The 19,994-nt window shown below is 44.9% G+C and overlaps 1 protein-coding gene across 7 annotated transcripts in view; it reads left to right on the top strand.

Moving 5' to 3' along the window:
• Positions 1-857: 857 nt before the first annotated feature.
• The window catches only part of COL8A1 (collagen type VIII alpha 1 chain), a 494,271-nt gene continuing 475,134 nt past the window's right edge, over positions 858-19,994 (top strand). For 3 of the 7 annotated variants that reach the window (XM_070508614.1, XM_070508615.1, XM_070508618.1), the window contains exon 1: positions 858-1,015. The gene's annotated coding sequence lies outside the window, so the exon portion shown is untranslated. Of the gene's footprint in view, positions 1,016-3,231; positions 3,313-19,994 lie in introns of those variants that run through there. The other 4 variants (XM_070508620.1, XM_070508616.1, XM_070508619.1 and 1 more) reach the window with 4 other exon arrangements.

Consider the following 19,994-nt stretch of genomic DNA (forward strand, 5'->3'; position numbering starts at 1 on the left):
ATCCTCCCCAACCTTCGCCGGATTTACCTTAATGCTGCAGAAGTCTCGAGAGGGGCCTCTGGATGCTGCCCGCTGCGGCAGCGCACTAAGCAGGGCCGGAGGGACGAGGGGGGGCGGGCCCTACCCGCGAGGGGGCACGTGGGGCCGCGGGGCGGGGGATGCGGGGGGGGGATACGCGGGGCCGCGGGGGGAGGGATGTAGGGGGGGATGCGCGGGGCCGCATGGTGGGGGGGCATGCGTGGGGGGATGCGCGGGGCGGCGGTAGGGGTGGATGAGTGGGAGGATGCGCGGGGCCGCAGGGGGAACTGCGTGAGAGGATGCGTGGGGCTGCTGGGGGGCCGCGGGGGCGGGAAGCGTGGGAGGATGGGGGTGATGCGCGGGGTCGCTGGGGGCACATGGAGGGGACACCTAGGGGGTCGCCCCGCTGCCGCCGGCTCAGGGCCCACCGGGCGCGGCTGTGCTGCGCCCATGCCTAGCGTCCCCTCCTGCGCCTGGCTTAGGAGCCCGCAGTCTTCCTGAACCGTTATTTAGCTTTCCAGAGTCACAGAAAACACCTTCAGCAATAACAGTCACCCACAACTCCCCCCTCAAAAAAATGTCATACAAAAAAGGAAAATAACCCAATTCCCCTCGCCTTCCACATCTTGTCTGTGTCTCCCATTCATTCTCTCCCCATCAGTGGTCTACATCCTGTCTCCAAGTCTCCTCGGCCTCCTCTTTCCTTCTCTGTCCCCCTCCCTCTCCCATTTGCACTCGGTCCTGCGCCCCTGCACCCCACCCTCCCGCCTCTCCCCTCCTCGGGCTCCCGCGCGCCCTCCCCGCCCTCCCGAGAGAAACCGGTCCGCTCCTCCCGGGGCTGCGCTCCCGCCCGCCCTCCTGCCCACCTACCGCGAGGAGCGACTCCTCCCACCTGCCCATAAAAGCCAAGTGCATGTTACCAGCGGCGGATCCGAGTCCTCTCCCGGTCCTCTCCTGTGGGAGCCGAGCCTCTCTCCTGGACCTTAACGTGCTCAAGGTAAGATCACAGCTCTGCAGGCGTCTGACCTCCGGGGGTTGCTGCGGGGACGCGTTTCCTCTGGTCAACACGCTGACGGTTGGGTTAGAGCTGATTCTTACGGATGCCAGATCAGCTGCTCCTTTAACTAGCAACTGGTTGGAAAACAAACTTCTGTTTGAACGGTAAAATAAAAGTTCATTTTGGGCAGAAACAGCAGCATAAATATTGCAGAAACCTTTTCTCTTTTTAAATCACTTTTCCCCTGTTGCTGTTACTGAGGTTACAATGTATCTCTTTGGGGTATTTTACTGACGTTTTTCATTGTAAATATTTCACATATCAGTGGGGGCAAGGAAAACTTTGTCCCATTGTCAAAAATGTACTTTAAAAGAACACAATTAGTTTCCTTAAAATAGCACAGTGAAAAGGTCTGCTAACAATTTTGCAATGTTTTCCAAACCCCCAAGACAGCTTCTGTGAGTCCTTTAAGAAATATCTTTCCAGGTTTAAGCGCTTGGAAAAAATGATGTGAACGGGTGCCCTTTGCACAGGACGGGAATCAGGTGGCCGGTAGATAGGAAAGAACACATCCAAATTTACAAGCCGGGGCAGAATGTGCTCTCACAAAGCTGTCTTTTCAAGACGTCCTAAAATGAGAATTGTGTTGGAACTAAGAAAGTGTATAAAAGAACTTCATGAATTTCTATACACACACACCTAAACATAGAGCGTTTCACTATGTTTCACAGTAAGAGAAGAATACAGGCCAGATTATACACTACTTCTGTGTACACCAGATAGTTGTGAAGAAAGATCAGCTCGGAGGCTCTGGGAATTTAAACCCTGCCTGCCACTCTCTCTTCCCTCATCTGGTAAATTAAAATCGACCTGACTGGCACCTGGGTCTCACAGAGTTCTCCAGTATTTAAACTACCCTCACTGTTAAAGATGGATATGGTCCTGTTTCTGGGGTCTGTGAATGAGTGTTGTGCACCTGTGAAAGAAAAAACAAACTCCACAGCTCCTTGTGTGGAACCAGACGCTGGGGCCATGATGTTTGCCGTGGAAATCTGTGGGCTGTGTGGGATGCAGCTCTCTCATGTGGGAGAAAAACCCTCTTCAAATGTTTCCTCTGGGGAATTGCACAAGACCGCTTAGGGCTGCAAACCAAAGCGGGCGGTCAGGAAACCACACCATGATTTCAGCCCTGAGGTTCCTGAAGTAAGACAGGAAAAGTTTCACTTTTCTTTTTTTTTTTTTTTGGTTTGTTTATATTGTTTCACTTGAAGAGTGAAAACTCTCCAGGGCTGGGAAAACTACTTTGCTATTAAAGAAAGTACAATCATTAGAAGTTTAACTGAGGGTCTTCCAAACCCTTTCTCCTCATCGTTTATGTATCAAAAGAAATAATAAAAATATTTTAAATTTTTGTTTGGCTTAGCGGGCACTCACTGCTACTATGTCAGTGAAATATTTATATGTAAAGCTTTCTGTCGTGTGAAGTTTTGCTTTATTGGAAAAAGATTATTACGAGGAGTGCAGTTTTCATTTAAGAAAACAATATAAAATTACTATTGGCCAAGATAATATGTGACCTGAGCATAGTCAAATACCTTTTATCTCGAGCCACAGTGCAGACGCTTGCTCCCCAGCTGGTATACGTGGGTGATCAGCCGGGGCGAGAGCATGGGTATGGACGCGGCTGAGGGCTGTGTGGTGTGTCCATGGCAGTTCATCCTTATGGGGGTGCTGGACCCGTGCCCATCGCCACCACGGAGAAGATGCACTGTCTCATTCGCCCGGACCCCTCGAGGGAAGTTATCTTTTCCGGGAGAAAAGAAAGTGCTCCCAGTGTAAAGGGGCTCCCTGTCCTTCCTAAGTTTGGGAATGAAGAGAGTTCTTCCAGGCTCGGCCTCTGCTTTTGCTGGCAGTTAACCCGCTCCACGAGCTACAAACCATTTAACAGTAACTGCCTGCCCCATGTGCCGTCGAGTTCAACCCCCTAAATAACGGGGTGAGATCATCCTCGATTGCTCATGATCTCACTTTCCCAGAGGCCTTCACCAGATGCTTAAAGTGATTCTTTCCACTTAGGGGGCACATCAGGCAAGATGACACTTCCCTACTAAGTTTTTGGAAGAGTCGGTGGTGGGGCTCATTTTGTTACCCCAGCGTCGCCCTTGGCACAGAATGTGGAGACACAGTGTGAATCTCCTCTTTATGCCCCTATATAGCTGCCCCTGGATTGGGTTCATCCTGGACGTATCCAACACCCTTTCAGCAGGCTTTGAACAGTTCCTTGACTATTTCTAAAGGTGAGCGGCTGCCCTTCCCCGGGGACACGAGAGGGTGCGGATCTTGAGGGCCTGCTACACCCAGGGAAACACACAGTTTAGATTTTCTGCTATTCTGAAACTTGTAAAGCCGTATTCTTCCCGTGATCAGAAAGAATATCCCGTCTGATTTCCATCTGTGAAACGCAGATCGAGGAGCGGAGAGTGAGATGGGTAGACTTGAGAGGGAGCCTGGGGGAAGTGCCTCTAGGAAGGGTCCTGCTAGCAGAGGAAGGTCAGAATCTCTGTTACAGACACCACTTCTTCTTACCCTTATTTATGTGGAATATGAGGACATGTGGAAGAGCAAAGATCCATATCTGCTCTTATTTTTTTCTTAAATCAATGAGGGTCTTTCCACTAATAAGTGAGGAGCCATCTCTGCTGGGCCCTTCTGTACCAGGAGAGAACAGCTCAGACCCAAAGACCAAAGCGATTTCAGCTCTGCCTGAATCCACAGGCCTGAACATTCAAACCCGCAGGACTTTGCCAGTTATAATTTCAAAAGCTATATTATGAGTATAAAAACCCTCAGAACATATTTTAACTAATGAGTCTTTCACATCAACAAATCCACCCCTAGCTCTCCCAGAGGGTCCAATGTTGGGTAATTATTTGCAATTCAGAAGTTAAAAGCAGTAATTTGCTCCTTCCTATCCGTGGTCACCACTTTGGTATGGCAGCTGACAGAGTGAGTGAGACGCAGCCCAGCTTCCCACCCTCTGCTCCTGCACGTCACCCGCCGAGAACCCGGGCTCCTGCCTGCGCGGGCTTCCTTCTCCTCCACCAGGCCTCCATACCCATGCAGATGCTTAATTTGGTACAGGTCTTGAGACTACTTCTAGCCATCTTCTGAGAGGCGTATTGTTCTAACTATTGAGTGAAAAGAAACAAGGAGAGGAGAGGAGGAAGAGAAGGGCAGAACAAATGCCCTTTGGAATTTAGAGAATCTTTCACTTTAGCATCGTATGAAAAGGACCTCTTACTACCCAAAGCATCTGGAAATTAAAAAGAAAAAGGACCAGCTTACAAATTGTTGCAAAATGCTAAGGATATAGTAGAAAAGATCTTCCAGTGGCCTGGCAGCCGTCAACGCAGTTTACACCCCATGGTACTAGGTTAGAACTCTGCTATCCTTCCCCTTGCCAGAGAGACAGAGGGAAGAGTGGGAGAGAGAATTAACCACGTCTAGCATGACCGAGAGAAGCCGCTGATCAGACATTCCACTATTGCTTGGTAACCATGTTTGCTGTTGGAGCAAGGAGGTTCTTTATAGTCTTTCCTCAAGCAAATAGATTTGCAGGAAGGGGGTTAGAGGGAGTCACACAAGGTCGGAATGTCTGTAATCTGGGGGCCCTCTGTGTGCAAATCCACAAAGCCACTGGAATTGCATCGAGTCGAACTGAAGTGACTTAAACAGAAATGTTCCCAAAGACTGATTACAGAGTAATCAGCTAAAATCATAATGAATTCTAACTTCTCAGTGTAGCCACGCACAGCACACATAGCTGATTATGTAAAATATTAAAACACACTGATGGCTCACCTTCAATCTCCTCTATTAATTTTGGGCTCCCTTCCATTGTCCTTCGTGGAAAACAAAAGCTGTCCCCCTCTCCTTCAGCACAGCATCTGCAGGTGCCATCAGGGCCCCTCTGTGTACCCCATTTCTTCTTTCACTGGAGGAAATCTCTTTTCAGTTCTTATAGATCAAGTCTCTGGAGTACCACTCATACTTGTGGCTTTTCTCATTACTTCCTTAAGCAGGATGTCAATTTTCCCTCCAACACATAAAAAGGCTTTGCATTTTCTAAACCTTAGTTCATATACCTAGAAGAAAGGTAGTTTAAAATCGTGACTTGCCTCCAACAGACTCTCTGACATGAAGTTTCTAAGCATTTTTATTTATCTAGCCCCTATTCTAACATTTTAGGGATTTAGAAACTTAGAGAATCACAGAATATAAATGCTGGAAGGATCCTTGGAGCTAATTTTAGCTAAAGTTAATTTTACATATGAGAAAAGTTCAGAGAGGTTAACATCTTGCCCAGGGTCACCTAGATGTGTATAGCAGAACCAGGGCTGGAGCCAAGCTGTCCAGATCAGCGCCCTACCTGGAGTGACTATACTGTGTGCTCCCCATCCAGTGTGTCTCTAAGATGTCTCTGACTATTTTAAGAATTCGCTTGGAACTTAACATGGAGGGTTCTCAGAAACCATAACCTGGTAGAGGTTTTGGGCTGCAGCAGTACCTGTGCGACAGAACATCTAGGAAATCTTGACACAAACCCTTGTGAGAAGTGACATCACCCATTGTCACCATCACAGGGACCTCGTATGTTTTTCTCCATTCCAAGACCTGTTATGTAGTTGCTGCTGGGTAAAATCTGTGTTGAATGAGTGAGTGAATGGGGGGAAAAAGCTAACTATAAAATACCCATTTTCATTAACTCCTTCCCTACAGATCCTTGTAAGGAGTCCATAGGGACTTATAGACTCGCATCTCAGATATATCAAATCTAAGGCTCCCCCCTTGATTTAGGAACTGGGGAGAGTTCATGCAGCCTTGTCAAAGGCTAAGCCATTTCCCTTCCTGCCATGCTTTCACTAGTCCTTCCCACGTTTACCCGAATTCTAGAAATTATACTGTCTTTTAGAGCAGGCTTAAAATCTAGATCCCATGTCAATGTGACAGAATACATGTATTACTTTGTGATGGTTTACGGTATAGACTTCCTCTGCTTCTACCCAGTAGACAATGTGTTGCCAGTATAACCACCTTGAACCTTCCTAGTCTCTAATGAGAGAAAAGGCAGATTATGCATAATGCACAATCAGAGAAAACTTGAGGGACATACTGGTTGAGGGGTGTAGGCTTGAGATGTATTGTGACAGAAGGGAAGGGTCATCCAGAGGGCAAGCATGTAGAGACGGGTGGTGCAGCTAGAGGCTCATTCCTCTGAAACTGAAGAGGGAGAAACTGCAGGGAGTTTTGAGGTGCTGGAGAAGAGACCTTTAGTAAGACTGTCTGGACCAAGACCGTCTCAAATGTTTGGGAGATGAAATCCTATTTGGGTCAGGCTTCTTTGACTACAACACCATTTGAGGACTGGCTCACGTGGGTGAGAGCTTTTTGAGCATTACCTCTATTAAAATTCTTCTTAACCATCGACTGGACTTCAGCTGGGAAAAGAGCCTTATTTGACCTCATTTTAGACTTGACTCTGACCCAGCCTACTAACTCCATGGATGTCACGTCATCAAAATGTTCTCTGCTGAGGTAACAATACAATCTTTGGTAATACGTAAAGCTACTCCAATATAGAAAATGATGAAGGTAGAAAAGAACGTTCTTATGTTGTTTCTGAAAACGGTTCCCCTGAGTAAATGGACAGATGTTACCCCAGATGCTGCTTCACCATCCTCTAAAGCATCCCTGACAGTTGTTTGCACATCTGTGAAAGAGTCATTGTGTTTCTGAAATCAGTTTATTGTATGTTGAAATTTACATAGTCTATGACTAAGCATCATTGTGAAAACATTCTTTTAAGTAAGTCTTTTTTGAAAACTGCCTCTCTTAAGCTCTCTATTGATGTGTTTACACCACAGGATATTTAGGCATTAACATCATTTGATGTGCTGAGATTAACGACAATTAATCACTTCATATGCTACTTTTCCAACCCTAACTGAATAGGCCTGGGTGTGGGTGTCAGCTGTTGGCTTCTCCAGGAAATAAAATGTATCCAGCCTGTTGGGGAGCTTTTCCAGTCCCTGTTAACTAGATAAAACAGCTGTTCTTCTGAAAGTCGGGGCCGATGGCCTCCACAATTAAGGCTTCATGTACTAGGGCAACTGTGTCTGGTTTATGCAGAAATTTCGCTACCTAGCCGCGGAATGGCTAAGGCTCAGCTGCCTTCTGTTCAACTGGAGGACAGTGACTCTTAAGAGCTGGTTGAAGGGCATTGTCCTGGGGCAGCCGGGAGATGTTCTGTCAGCTATCATCCCATGTAGCATGTTCCTCCAGCTATCATGCCACGTGCGCTTTAAAGATAAACCTAAACTTGGTTCATAAATTCAAAGTGATGACAGAGTATATGATTACATTTCTTTAAAGAGCCCTACTTAGCACTTGTCCAGTCTTAAAGTCCAGGGATCATGGTGTCCATCAGTGCTATAAATCCAAACAAGTGGCCTCTTTTTAAAAGGCAGACACAAGACAAGGCCAAGAAGTGCATGAAGGGAGACACTAGGTGGAGCTAAGAATTTGTGGCTTAGGTGGCCAAGATTGTTGAGGTTGGAAGAATGAGGGAAGAAAAGGGATCTGCAGCAAAAATATGCGGTTGGATCCACAATTCCTAGTTTAACGACACATGGACTTCCCGGTCTTGCTCCCAGTCTGTGCCAATCCACTGTTCAGATGGATGGGGAGGGAGGTTGTTGGCCAGTAGAGGGAGCCAGGAGGCTGTGTCTCTGAATAGAAAACTGACTTGTTCCCAGAGGGGGCCTGTAGATTTAAATTTTTCTTATAAAAGGCGGAGCAAGGTGTCCTTTGCAACCAGTGGCTAAAATGTACCAAAGGAGTGTATCACATTGTTGGTTTTCTTTTTTGAAAAAAATTCCATTTTAAGCCTCTAGGAATAAATCACCTGCATTTCAGCAACGCCAGAAGTGTCCAGGCTTGTAGAACTTTATTTGAAAGAAAACCAAAGCAATCTAGAAAATGTTCTTTCCAAGGCCACCACCAGCCAAGACAAAATGCTCATCTCAGTAATAAACAAACCCTGGCAGCTGGGGGTCAGTGAGAGACAAGTGCAGAGAGGGTGGAGAGCCCGGCAGATCTCAAGTTTAAAAGGGAGGTGCTGGTGCCCTGCCATGACCAGACCCTCCTGTCATCAGGGGAGGGGGAGGGGAGCAGGGAGAAAGAAGGAGGCGGTAATGGGCCAAACAGGCCTCTCCAACCAAGATGGCTCGGAACCTGCACTCCTGGGTGCAGGTCTCTCTGGGGAGCAGCCAGGGCCTTGCCTAGACCGAAGGGAATACCTTTCCATTGAACGTTTCCATTGCACAGCTGTGTGGGGATGGCTTGTTAAGACTTGAGACACTTGCATAATTCAGAACCCTTTGGGGTATATATATCAATTAGGACGATAAAAAATATCCTGACAAACCAGAGAAGGGCTGCTTACTTTGTAAAAATTATGACATTCACAGGGAAGTAGAGCAATAGTCTCTCTAAGGCTGCCTCTGATGTCAATAGAGATGAAGCTGTGAAGTTAGTTTGCATGGGGCCTGAGACTCCGCCATTCCAGAAAATCTTCAGTGTTTCAATCTCAAAAACACCTTGACTCTTTCTGGGACCTTGGACAAGTCATTGATCATCTCTCTGCCTTAATTTTTTTATCTTAAAAAGAAGAACAATTCTCAAATAACCACTCTCTTTACCATTTAGAGACACTTGAGGTCTTGCGGAGTATTTTACAGAACGTGGCTACTCAAGCACACGTTGTTACTGTTCTTTAGTATAGTGAAGGGATCCTGCTCACACCACCTGCGAATGGCGCATGGTATTTATACAGAACCAAGTCAAAATGGAGTAAAATTCCAAATAAGCACATAGCCTTCAACGATGTGAAAGAGCATATTTATTTCTTAGAATACAGAGGACAATTCCAGTCTCAAAGGGCCAGACAAGGTCAAGGGTAAGTAGGAAGGGGAAAAGAAACAGTAAGTTATGGCTTAAGAGTCTCAAAAGGCCTATATGTTCACCTGTCCATTTTTGACACCAGTCAAAAGACAATTCCCCACACACAAAAAAAGGTGTTGTGATTTAAAGAATCTGTTTTAACTGGAGAAAGGTTATATTTTTAATAATGACTATTACATTGTGTAAAATCTCTGAATGCTGTTTCTTTAACGTTTTCCAAAGTGTTTCAAAAACAGTTTTTTGGGGATATTAATAGTTGTTTATGCAGAAGTAGTTTCTACGGTCAAATAAATTTTTAAAACACTTAAACAATATGATCAATGTTATTCACCGTGAGACTTCACAAAGACCTTGATATGCTATGTATATTTTCATCCTTCAAAAGATTTACAGTAAATAGTGTGTCCTAAACTTACTTGATGACCAATCTTCCCAGCCTGAGAGCATCCCTCGGGACTGGTGTTCTGCAGAACGGCTTGAGAACAGTTCAGGAATCACTGTCCTGCTGCGTTATTTTAAGATCCGCTGGGACAGTGTTGCTAGTTATTGTGTGATACACACTGAGTGTCGGTGTCAATCATGGGCTATGTCAACCCGTAAAATAAGAAACAATCCCAGGGTGGTTTCCAAACCCAGATGAAAAAGGAGCAAAAGAAGCAGATGAACTTGTCTTGATTCCGTGGCTTAGTTCTTTATAATGATAATAGCGGAAACACCAGAATGATTTAAGAACTTTCCAAGTTCTAGATAGGTAGACAGATAGACAGACAGATGGGAGGGAGGGAGGGAGAGCCTCTTCCTTCTCTCTTTCCCACTGAGTGAATTTTGTGATATAAATAGTGAAATGGCCAACAGTAAGCAATAAGTCCAGTAAACAAGGAGCCTAGATAATTCCGTGAATTAGCTCAACAATCTCTGAGCTGATAATTCTGTTTCACTTTAATCACCATTAATTAACTGAGGTCATTAGCCAGATATCTTCCTTGAGCATTTACTTTCTCACCGTCAACAGGGAGCTCATTCTGGTAACAGGAACACACTTACTGATATTCCACTATATCTTGCTACACTGGGGGTTGTTTGGTTTCTCTGTGTCACTCAGACCTCCCACCCCATCCGATCCCCTATTTCTCTTAGGGTCTTCCTCTGGGAATTCTCTTTCCCCTTCACGAAGATAATGCCTGGAGGCTCAGATCCAAAAGCAGCAGAGTGGAGCCTATCTCATTTAAGAGAATGAGGAGTTCACAGTCCTCCAAGGGAGAAACGCAAACTCACCATGACTAGTTATAATAATAGATATTACTTATTAAGTGTCTAACAGGACCAGACTTTGTGCAGTCTCATTATCTCTATTCCCGTTATCAACCTTACACAGCGGTATTATCATTCCTGATTTAAAGAGAGGAAAACTGAGCCTCTGCTTGGTCAAGTGACTCGGCCGAGGTCACAGTGCTAGGAGGTGGCAGAGCCAGAGGTGCCCCCACTGAGGTCACACTGCAAAGCCCCTGGTCCTCCCGCTCCTCCACGCTGCCTCCCATGATGTCGCGTCACAAAAGGGAGAAAACCATCTACTCCCTACAACAGTGCCTCTGATTCATGAGGAAAGGGAGAGAATTCCAGTGGCTCCGTTCCTGGACACTGCCGACTGGCTCTGTTTCTTGTTTAATACTGTAACTTTAATTTCTTTTTCTTTTTCGTATTTTTTTCCTAAAAGCATGCTGTCATTTTAGAGCCAAAAAAGTAAGGGCCATGTAACTAGAAAAAAGAAAAAAAGCCATCATTTCTCCCTAGGGTAATTTGTAAGGGCTAAGGTTTCTCCGTAAATTCTCCCCAAGCAATCACAAATTGCTTGGCATCAGTCTGGGAAAGAGAGTGAGAACCTAGCGTGTCATTCCTAAGGAAGTAGACATTCCCATGATTATAGGAGAAATAGACTGGGACAAAGGCCCCTTACCCAGACCTGGCTGGGGCTCACAGACCATCCTCTCTGGCGGTACTGTTACTATAATCCACAGCCAGGTGTTGAGCATCAGGACAACTTACATGATTCCCCCAAGCCATGTGAGCCACCTAGAAAAATGTCCATGTTGTCAACACCTGCTGCTTAACCTGCAGTGAGGTAGAAATAAATAGGCCTTGAGCCCACCGTTGTGTTGTGCCGAAGACAAAAGGGGCAACAAGGTCTAGTTCTTTCCATATGATCACCTTCTGCTCTATTTTTTGCTTTCGTGCTTGATCTTCCCTCTCTGCGTGTAGTATTCTCCACTTAATCTACTGAGTTAATTTGTGCTGCTGCTCTGAGATTCAGATCCCGTGTCTTCTGCCCTGAGAAGACGTGCCTGCAGCCGCCTGCCCCAGGCTGTGTTGTGCAGCTCCTCCCTGCTCCCTTGTGCCCTGTGCACAGCCTTGTCGTGGCCGGTCCACTCTGTAATGGCACTGGCTCATCTTATGTGCAAGGCTGTGAGCTCCTTGTAAAAGGATTCATGTCTTGTTCATCTCTGCACCTCAATAATAAGAGCTTAATAAACGTGAAAAGGAGGAAAGAAAAAAAGGGATGGAATAAAATGCAGTGATGGTGAATGAGTAGCCTCTGAATATGCTTTTCTCTGTCCTCATAGGTTGTTCCAAGAAGACACAATTTACCTAAACTGATTCACACACACGCACACACACGTACAGCGTTACTAGTCTCAACTCTGGCACAGGATGAACTCCCATTGGTATGCTTATAGGAAATATTGGCCTTCCGGATACGAAAATACATAAGGGAAAATTATTTGCTGGGTGGTCCCACTGTCCCGGGACTGGCAGTACTCTGCTCAGAAATATTCAGTGGCATTTTCAAACAGAAGAAATACCTTAGCTTAAGAGTCACGTCCGTCTCCTCTCTCACCCCAGTCCATCCTTCCATCTTCCTCCCTCTCCAGTCGGTAATAAGAGTTTGACTAAGCCAGATGGGTTTTATTCCCCCAAACATTCTTTTCTCTGCTGAATGTCCCGCATTATCCTTTTCACTTGTCAAAACACCGTAATTCAAGGTTCTGTCAGTCTTCCTAAGTATCGCAGCCTGCGTTAATCCTTCCTTGTTCTCAGCTGACAAAGTTCCTATAAGTGACAGTTACGTGTTACCTGTGCACTGTATTGAAGTCAGGGTTGTCTACTAGAACTTTCTGCCATGATGGAAATGTGACCTGTCTGATATGGACTGTCAGCCATATGTGGCTGCTGAGCACTTGAAGTGTGGCTAGTGTGACTGAGGTACTGAATTATTTAATTTTACTGCAATCTCTTTAAATCTAAAATTAAATAGCCACATGTTGCTAGTGGCTACTGTATTTGGACAACACAGAATATTTAAGTTTTCATGTCCTATGTCTTATATCCCTTGATGAGAATATAAACTCTTGAAAAAACTGAGTAAGACATGCTTTTTGGTATCCCAGGCGAATGCCATTGGGGCAGGAGTGTTCGCTGAACGTTGTGGTCCTTGCGTTGCTTGACTGCCAGGTCTGCCACTGCCTCTGGTGGTTATGTCATCGTAAGGAAGTCCTCTCCCCTACATGCATGATCTTAATAAGAGAGTACACATGGTATTAGCTCTTTTTCTAGTGCTTTAACCTCACTCAGCATGGCGCTATATCACTACCTTGGTCCTTCATACCCATACAAACAAAATGAGATGAGGAATGGTTTGAACTGAGCCTCTGAAAAAGAAAGTTCTATTACTCATCACAGTCTCTTCTCTTTTCCCTTTTTGGAGAAAAGTGTGTTTTAAATACTTGAGGAGACCTACGATTGCTTCAGTTTTCCATATGACCATTTCTGCAGAGAAAGATTTTTGCTGTGCTCTCCCCCTGCAACCCCACCGCTTTCTGAAGGAAGGTTGTTCTTTAGCATAGATTTTCCCAGGGCGTTTGGTGTCTGTTGCTAGTGAACATTCTGAAGCGCTCTGAAGGCGGCTACACCCTCCACCAGCGGGTCAGGGAAGGTCATACTCCTTTGGAATTTGACAATGATGTGCCCCTGGCACTTGCTGCTTCCCGACGTCCCTTCAGGAATCATTATACCAACAGGCCAACCCTGCAGTAAAATCCTGTGCCTGGCCAACCCGAGAGCAAAGTGGCCACACAGTCTGGATGCAGATTAGATTCTGACTTACTAATAAGCCTTCAGAAAAGAAACCAGAGCGTCTCTCAGTTTACAGGCGAAGTCTGAGGACCTCGGGGGTCAGCCACGCCGCATGCCTTCCTTCTGACTCAGTGAGCAGTGGGACAGGGCAGAAGGCCACTCAAGGAGCCTGGGCAGTCAGCTGTATCTTTTCCATTCACAGCAAAGTTTATTTGGAGTGACTGGAAAAACCTTCAATGAAAACTTTTTTAAAAATAAAATAAAAGAATTTACCCAGCTGTCATGAGCCAGACAACATCGAGAAATAATTATGGGTGTATGTTTTCCCCTGCCTTGTAAAATATTTACAGATTGTAGCATAACAAGCTTTTGAGTAAATGGTAAAGATAGCAATAACATTTAACTTGTAAATTTTTTATATTTAGTCATAAAAGAATCACCATGTGTTGAAATCATATTTGAATACATGTAAATAAAATTCTCATCTGCAGACAGGAGCCAGTGGCTAAAGAAAGAATCCATAACTCCTTTTCAACAGAGCAAGAACACTGGAGAAAAGCAAAATCTTGTTTTTATGAAATAGAATTCACTATCACCACATCAGCAAGAGTGTTAGTAAGCATCTTCATTTGTGAAATTTTAAACATGAAGATAGTGATGATAATACTAATTAACCTTTGTAGAGAAATTTTACAGTTTGACATGAATTTTCTATACTCCTTCATTTGAATTAGAGAAGGATTTTATGTACATTGTACACATGAGGCAGTAGAGGTTTAGAAAGATTAAGTAAATTTCACATCATTTAGACAGTGAGTATTGGAGCTGGAATAGGAACCTGGATCACCCCATTCCTGAAGTCCTCTTCTTTCTACTAATCTAGGCTGAACCTTCACAGTATCACACCCAGGAATGGTCTAGAACATCCTGACAGCATAAGTGAGAAACTGCATCAAAGGAAAGTGGAATGACCTATAAGGGTTGCTTAGTAAACCAGGTTCAGTGATTGAGAATGTGCTTTTCAAGAAGATAGAATCCAACAATGATAGCAGTTAGTGTATATTGAAGTTTTACTCTGTGCCAAGCAGAATGCTGAAACCTTTTTTTAATCTTATTTTATTTTCTCCTGATCACTTGTCCTATAAGACAGGAAACAGTGTGAGGGAGGTTAAGTAACTGCCTCCGAGTCACATGGCTATAAGTAAAGGAACCGGGATGAGAAACCAGGAGATCAGATTCCTGAGCCCTCCTCTGTAACTGCTACGTCACTGACATTTTATCCCCAAAGAATCATTCCCAACATCCTATTACTAGTCTCTGGACAAGCAAATCTGCAGTGGCGGAAGGATCAACCACACAGGAAATGCCACTGACGATCAGCAGGAATTGTTGGGTAGGTTGTCGTCTGTATAGTTTATGATTTTAAAGAACACAAATCCATTTTAAACCTGCCTGTAATTTTTAAAGGGTATTTTAGAGTCCTCCTTTTAATTAATGCCAAAATGCATGCCATTTATGGGGAAAAAATTAAGCTCCTAAATCCTCTATGAGAAGCCACTGTCGTGTGTGAATGAAAGCACTGAATTTAGCGTAAGAAGTCACGAGGTCAAGTCCCAAACTTCTGCCCCCTAGCAACGCAGCCACACTGGGCAAGACAGGGAGATTCAGAGTCTTCCCTTCCTCTGTTTTGCAATAAGTCTGCCTCTCAGGATTGTCGTGAATGTTAAGTAAGATGATATGTGAGGAAGTGTCTGGCACTCAGAAGGTGCTCAGTAAAAGCTGTTTGGTAATAGTGACTATAGGTTATTGAATGCTTCCTTCAGTGCCAGGATAGTGAGCATTTAGGGGAGTAGAAACTTGGCGTGTTGCTTTTTTCCTATTGCAGACAGGGGCACCAAGGACCTCTGCCTCGTGGTCCATTTGCTGGAGCCCCGTCTCCCACTCCGGGGTACCACTATGAGCTCATTGTGGTGACAGTATGGGCTGTTAATGGACTGAATAATATTTCTGGTCTTTTGGTTTTTGGAGGGTAGGAGGGTTGGTTTTGTGTGTGTGTTGTTGTTGTTGTTATTTGTTTGTCTGCTTGCACTCAATGGCACTACCTCAGTCTCCCCACTCGTTCCCCAAAGGAGGGAATTTCTGTGATTGCATGAATGCCCAGTGCCGGGCCGCCCCCCTCCCCTCACCATGGCGATGCACAATGCACATCATGTCAGGGCAGCTGTGACATCAACAGGAAAAAGATGGCTGTCCTGGGTGTCTCATCTAAGGTCTTAGCTCATCCTGTGGGCTTCCAGAGTTGCATGCTGCCTTCCCATTGAGGCTGCCAGCATCCTGAATGCATCCTGGCCCCTGCATTTCGATGCAGTAATATATCTTCGTAAGCCATGTGCATACTCCCTACAATATTCAGTGTCAACACATCAGAAACCTACCTTACATGAATTCCATTTTCCTGATAAAAATGCCCTAACCCGTTTATCGCCATGCCTTAATTATCAGGAAACCTTTCAATTCAGGCTCCCTCAAAAAAATGGCTCTAAGAAGCCCATTGTTAGAATAAAGGAATTGCCAGCTATAGGGGAAAGCATTTTAGTTCATTGAGACTAAGGAAGAAAGGCCATAAAAGTTTTAAAAGGTTTTGTGCTTCAAGTTCAGTTACTCATTTTGTCTATTTAGGATTCCAGTCTCAACCTCACTTTTTCATTTATTCCACAAATAGCTTTTGGGGACTTGCCATGTTCGAAGCCCCGTGCTAGACGCCATCGGGGACTCCTCCACCCGCACCTGCGGTTTGCAGCTGAAATGCATAGAAATCAGTAAAAAGCCACGTGGAGCATAAATGCACAGGGAGTGTGCAAACCGCTTTACTTCTTTTTCTTCAAAGGGGAGGCCACTTTTTGTGCATTTTCATGCTAATCAATGTGTGGTGAGACTTCCCTGGGGCCAGTGTCCTTAGGACACACCCGTCCCCACCCAGCAAAAGGCACTCACTCAAGACTGTCGAAGGTAATAGATTCAAGCTCAACCTCACTCCCTAGGTGGCAAAAAATAACAAGTCAGCACCTTAATAGACATATTTTCAGAATTTCACCACACACATATAAAAATGTACAAAACAGTAAACTATCTTTTACCTGATATTCTGTCAACTAAAATTGTTATGAAGTCTTCTTAATTTTGTTGTCAACAAGGTACAGTGAATGCTGAAGGTCCCAGGAATGAGCCTGAGACGCTGAGAGATCCCGAGGCCCTGGGACAGTCAGGCCCTTTGCTTTCGGTAAATGCTTGTTGGATGAAAGCTTCTGAATCACTGGAGAAAAATGAAATTATTCCTAGTTGAGTTGTAGAATTAAAATGTATTTAAGGAACTTTTCATTTATCTAGAATTCCAATTCCTGAAAACTTGAACCTTACAGAACACAACTGAGGACAAGAAGTAAGTCAAAAGTATTCCAAGAATAAAGACAGTGGTCATTAGGGCTCAAGTTCATGAGCCAGCGTGTGAAGCCCTCACTGGATCATTTTCAAAGCCTGCTGACGTTCACTGAGGAGACAAATGGTTTCCTACCCTTAGGAAGCCGCTGAGGGAATGACTGAATCACAGCTGCATATGAATATTGACATACTTAGTAGCATCATCTAAGAATTAATGAAATTATATATTTTTAAGTCATAGCCAAACAAACATATTTTGATCCTTATGGATGTAGAATATCAGCTATTGGGAAAATTTTAATTACCTGAAATGTCTCATTCCCTAAAGATTCAGGGAAGTTGAGGCTCTTCTAACATGTGTGAGTGTGTATGCACACACAGACACATACAAATATATATACATAAATCATAGGAAGTGGAATTCCTGTTAAGCTAGAAAACCTCATCTCCCTAACATGCGGTATAACAGATTATTAACTTTTTGGTTGTCATCTTCCAATGAAAGCACCATCAAAGTGGTTACCTGGAATCCAAAACCTGGAGTTTCTGCTTTCTTGTCATCAAGGGCAGTGAGACCTGGGAAATCCCCTCGCTGCTCCCTGATTCAGTTTCTCTACTTGCGTAATGGGTAAAACGAAAGCTTACCTCACAAGGGCCTAGTGGACTTTGTTCCTGTTTCAAAACTTGGAAATGCTTAATATAAATCCCGGTAATAGCCTGATTTGGGTTATCATTTTTTAAGCGAACACCCCTCAAGGAAAAGATGCAGAGAAAATCAGTCTCTCTTTTCCTACTTTTCTTTGCTTACAATCTTTCTTTCCAGAGAACACCACAAAGAAACGAAGAGCCAAACACCCTGACTCACGTCTTTTTCTAATAGTGTTGTGGTCAGTTTGCTCCCGCATAAAAAAGTGGTGGTGAAGCTTTGAACTCCGCGTTTTGGAAGGCCAGGAGTGGAAAACATCCTTAGCAGAAAGAACGGTGCGTTCCAAGTCTGCCCGACCCCATGTAGCGTCCCGCCTGAGTGGGAGAAATCCACTTGGGCATGCAGCTCTGTGGAAGGCCTGTCCTGTTGTCAGAACTTCCTGACGAAAGAAGGGGCTGAGCTTGGCCTCTCAGTGAGATCTTGAGTGGGTTTTTCTTTTCAGATCTTACTCATTCAAGCCATAAGATGGTTTCTCAGTTTAAACTTGCAAAGGGGAGGAAGGCATTTCCTCTACTCACTCTGGGTCCTTCTGGCCAGACTATGAACTAAATTGACATGAGACAGAATAACAGGAGAAAATCAAACAAAGCTTTATAATGTGTATACACGGGAGAGACTCAGGAAAACTGAGCAACTCACTAAAATGGCGGAGGTTCTCATCTTAAATACCATCCTCAGCTAAAGACAAAGGAGGATGTTGGGGGTGGTGGGGTCAGTTATGGGAGATGACCAGAAAAGCACCGTAAACAAGAGTAAGGTTATTATGCAGATTTAAGTCCTTGCCTTCTGCATTGATAAGAGTTACTAGAGATAAGGTCATCTCCCTCTTCCTGGTACAGAGAGGGAGACACCTTTACAGATGGAGATTTCCGGCACAAATGTAGATGTCTCTTACAAAGGGTAACTTCTTCTTTTCAGAGTTTCTCTCATGTCTGCAGATTTTAAAAGTAACCAGCCCCAAATAATCCTACTGCCAAAGAGGGATATTTTGGAGTGGCCAATTCCAATCCTCTACACTTGCTTTTAGGACAAAAAGGAAAATGGTGTAGCTTTGTGCCTAGAAAAGCTGACCCCACTCCTTTTCCAGAGGAAAAGGTCTACGTGGCTCAGAAAGCAGAAGGTGCGCCGAGAGTCCTCACTAAGATTTATGACACAAATTCATTACTACTTCCTGAGGTTGATCAGATGTCCTGCTTTCTGTTTTCTTAGATGTTGCTTTCTTGACATCTGTCACAATCTAATATGGTCGGATGACTTTAGAGGGCACAAGCCCTTCCGTGTATGTTCACTTGTTTGCAAGACTCAGTATGCTCCTGACTTCTTAATGTGTTTTTTTTAATCTTTTATTTTTTCAGTCTTTTTTTGTTTGTTTTAAATCTTAAAGATACAATCTGAAAAAAAAAATAATAGTTTTGGTATGTTTCTAAATGTCTAGTGTCATTCTTTGGCTGATGAGATTGAGCCCCTGGCTTACCCTACATACCACCCAACTGCGGGATTTATCTCAGTGCTAAACTCTCCTTGTGTCAGGTGCTCTAAGGACATTCCAGATGTCTTCACTCTTTCCTCCCTGGCAGGACATTTCTGTAAAAACATTCTCAGCTGACCGTCCCTGCGAGCCACCTGTCCTCTGCTCCCCCTTCCTGTTACAGTGGAGGAACCCCTCCCTGCCTGGGTCTGTTCCCTCACAGGCTTCCTGGCGGCTCCTGCTCCCAGCCTCCTGCCTTCTGGGCACTCACTCTGAGATCACCGTTGCAGCTATGGCTTTCTTTTCCAGCGCAGACCAGATTGTGACTCAGCCGTGTTTAAAATTCTTCAGAGGTGTTTCATGGTTCTCAAATTAGAGTCCGGCCCCCGTCACAGGAGTTACAAGGCCTTTCAGGGTCTGAGCCTGCCCCTCTCTTTCCAACTCCATTTCTTGCCATGCCACCTGCTGTCACCAGCCTTACTCTACACTATAGTCACAGTTTTCTCTGAAAGTGTGGTCTCTCTTATCCTTCAGGGCTTTCATTCACACTGTCTGTCTTTCTGCCTGGGAGAGTCTGCCTGCTCATCCCCTCCCAACTATTCCCAGAAGCCTTCCTTGAACCCCTGGACTGGATTCAGTGCCCCTACATGTGCTCTCACTTTGCCCCAACATCTATCTATGGCATCTCGCACTCTCATAGCTGTTTAATCAACTGACTGTCTCTCCTACTGGTCTATAAACCTCATGATGGCCTGAATTGAGTCTGTCTTACTTAGCAGTGGCTCCCCAGCACAGAGCCTGAAACCAAGCATAGGTACTCAATATTGGTTGAATGGAAGAATGAATAAAGGATACACAAATGATAATCAGAGAAGCACAGATATCAGAGACAAAGCAAGAGTCAAGGGTCAGCCAGGGTTCTAGGAAAAGTGAGTGGTCAAAAGTCTGGTCAAAGAAGTCAATCAAGAAATCTTTAGCAGCTGAGAGTGTAAGGCAGGAAGAAAAGGTCTAAGGCAGCCCTTAGTGATCAGGGCAAGCAAGGACTGAGCATTTCAGTACCTGCCAGACCCTCATCCTCCTCCTGGGCAGAGTTCCCAGAGTGTGTCACAGCGCCATCCAGGATCTACCTGCCTCATGATTCCATGTCCCCAGCTAGCCCTAATAAATCTCATGGCCGGGGCCAGGAATCTGCATTTTTTAGCCAGCATCTCAGGTGA

Source organism: Equus asinus, chromosome 5 (genome assembly GCF_041296235.1).
Source record: "Equus asinus isolate D_3611 breed Donkey chromosome 5, EquAss-T2T_v2, whole genome shotgun sequence".
Taxonomy (NCBI): Eukaryota; Metazoa; Chordata; class Mammalia; order Perissodactyla; family Equidae; genus Equus; species Equus asinus.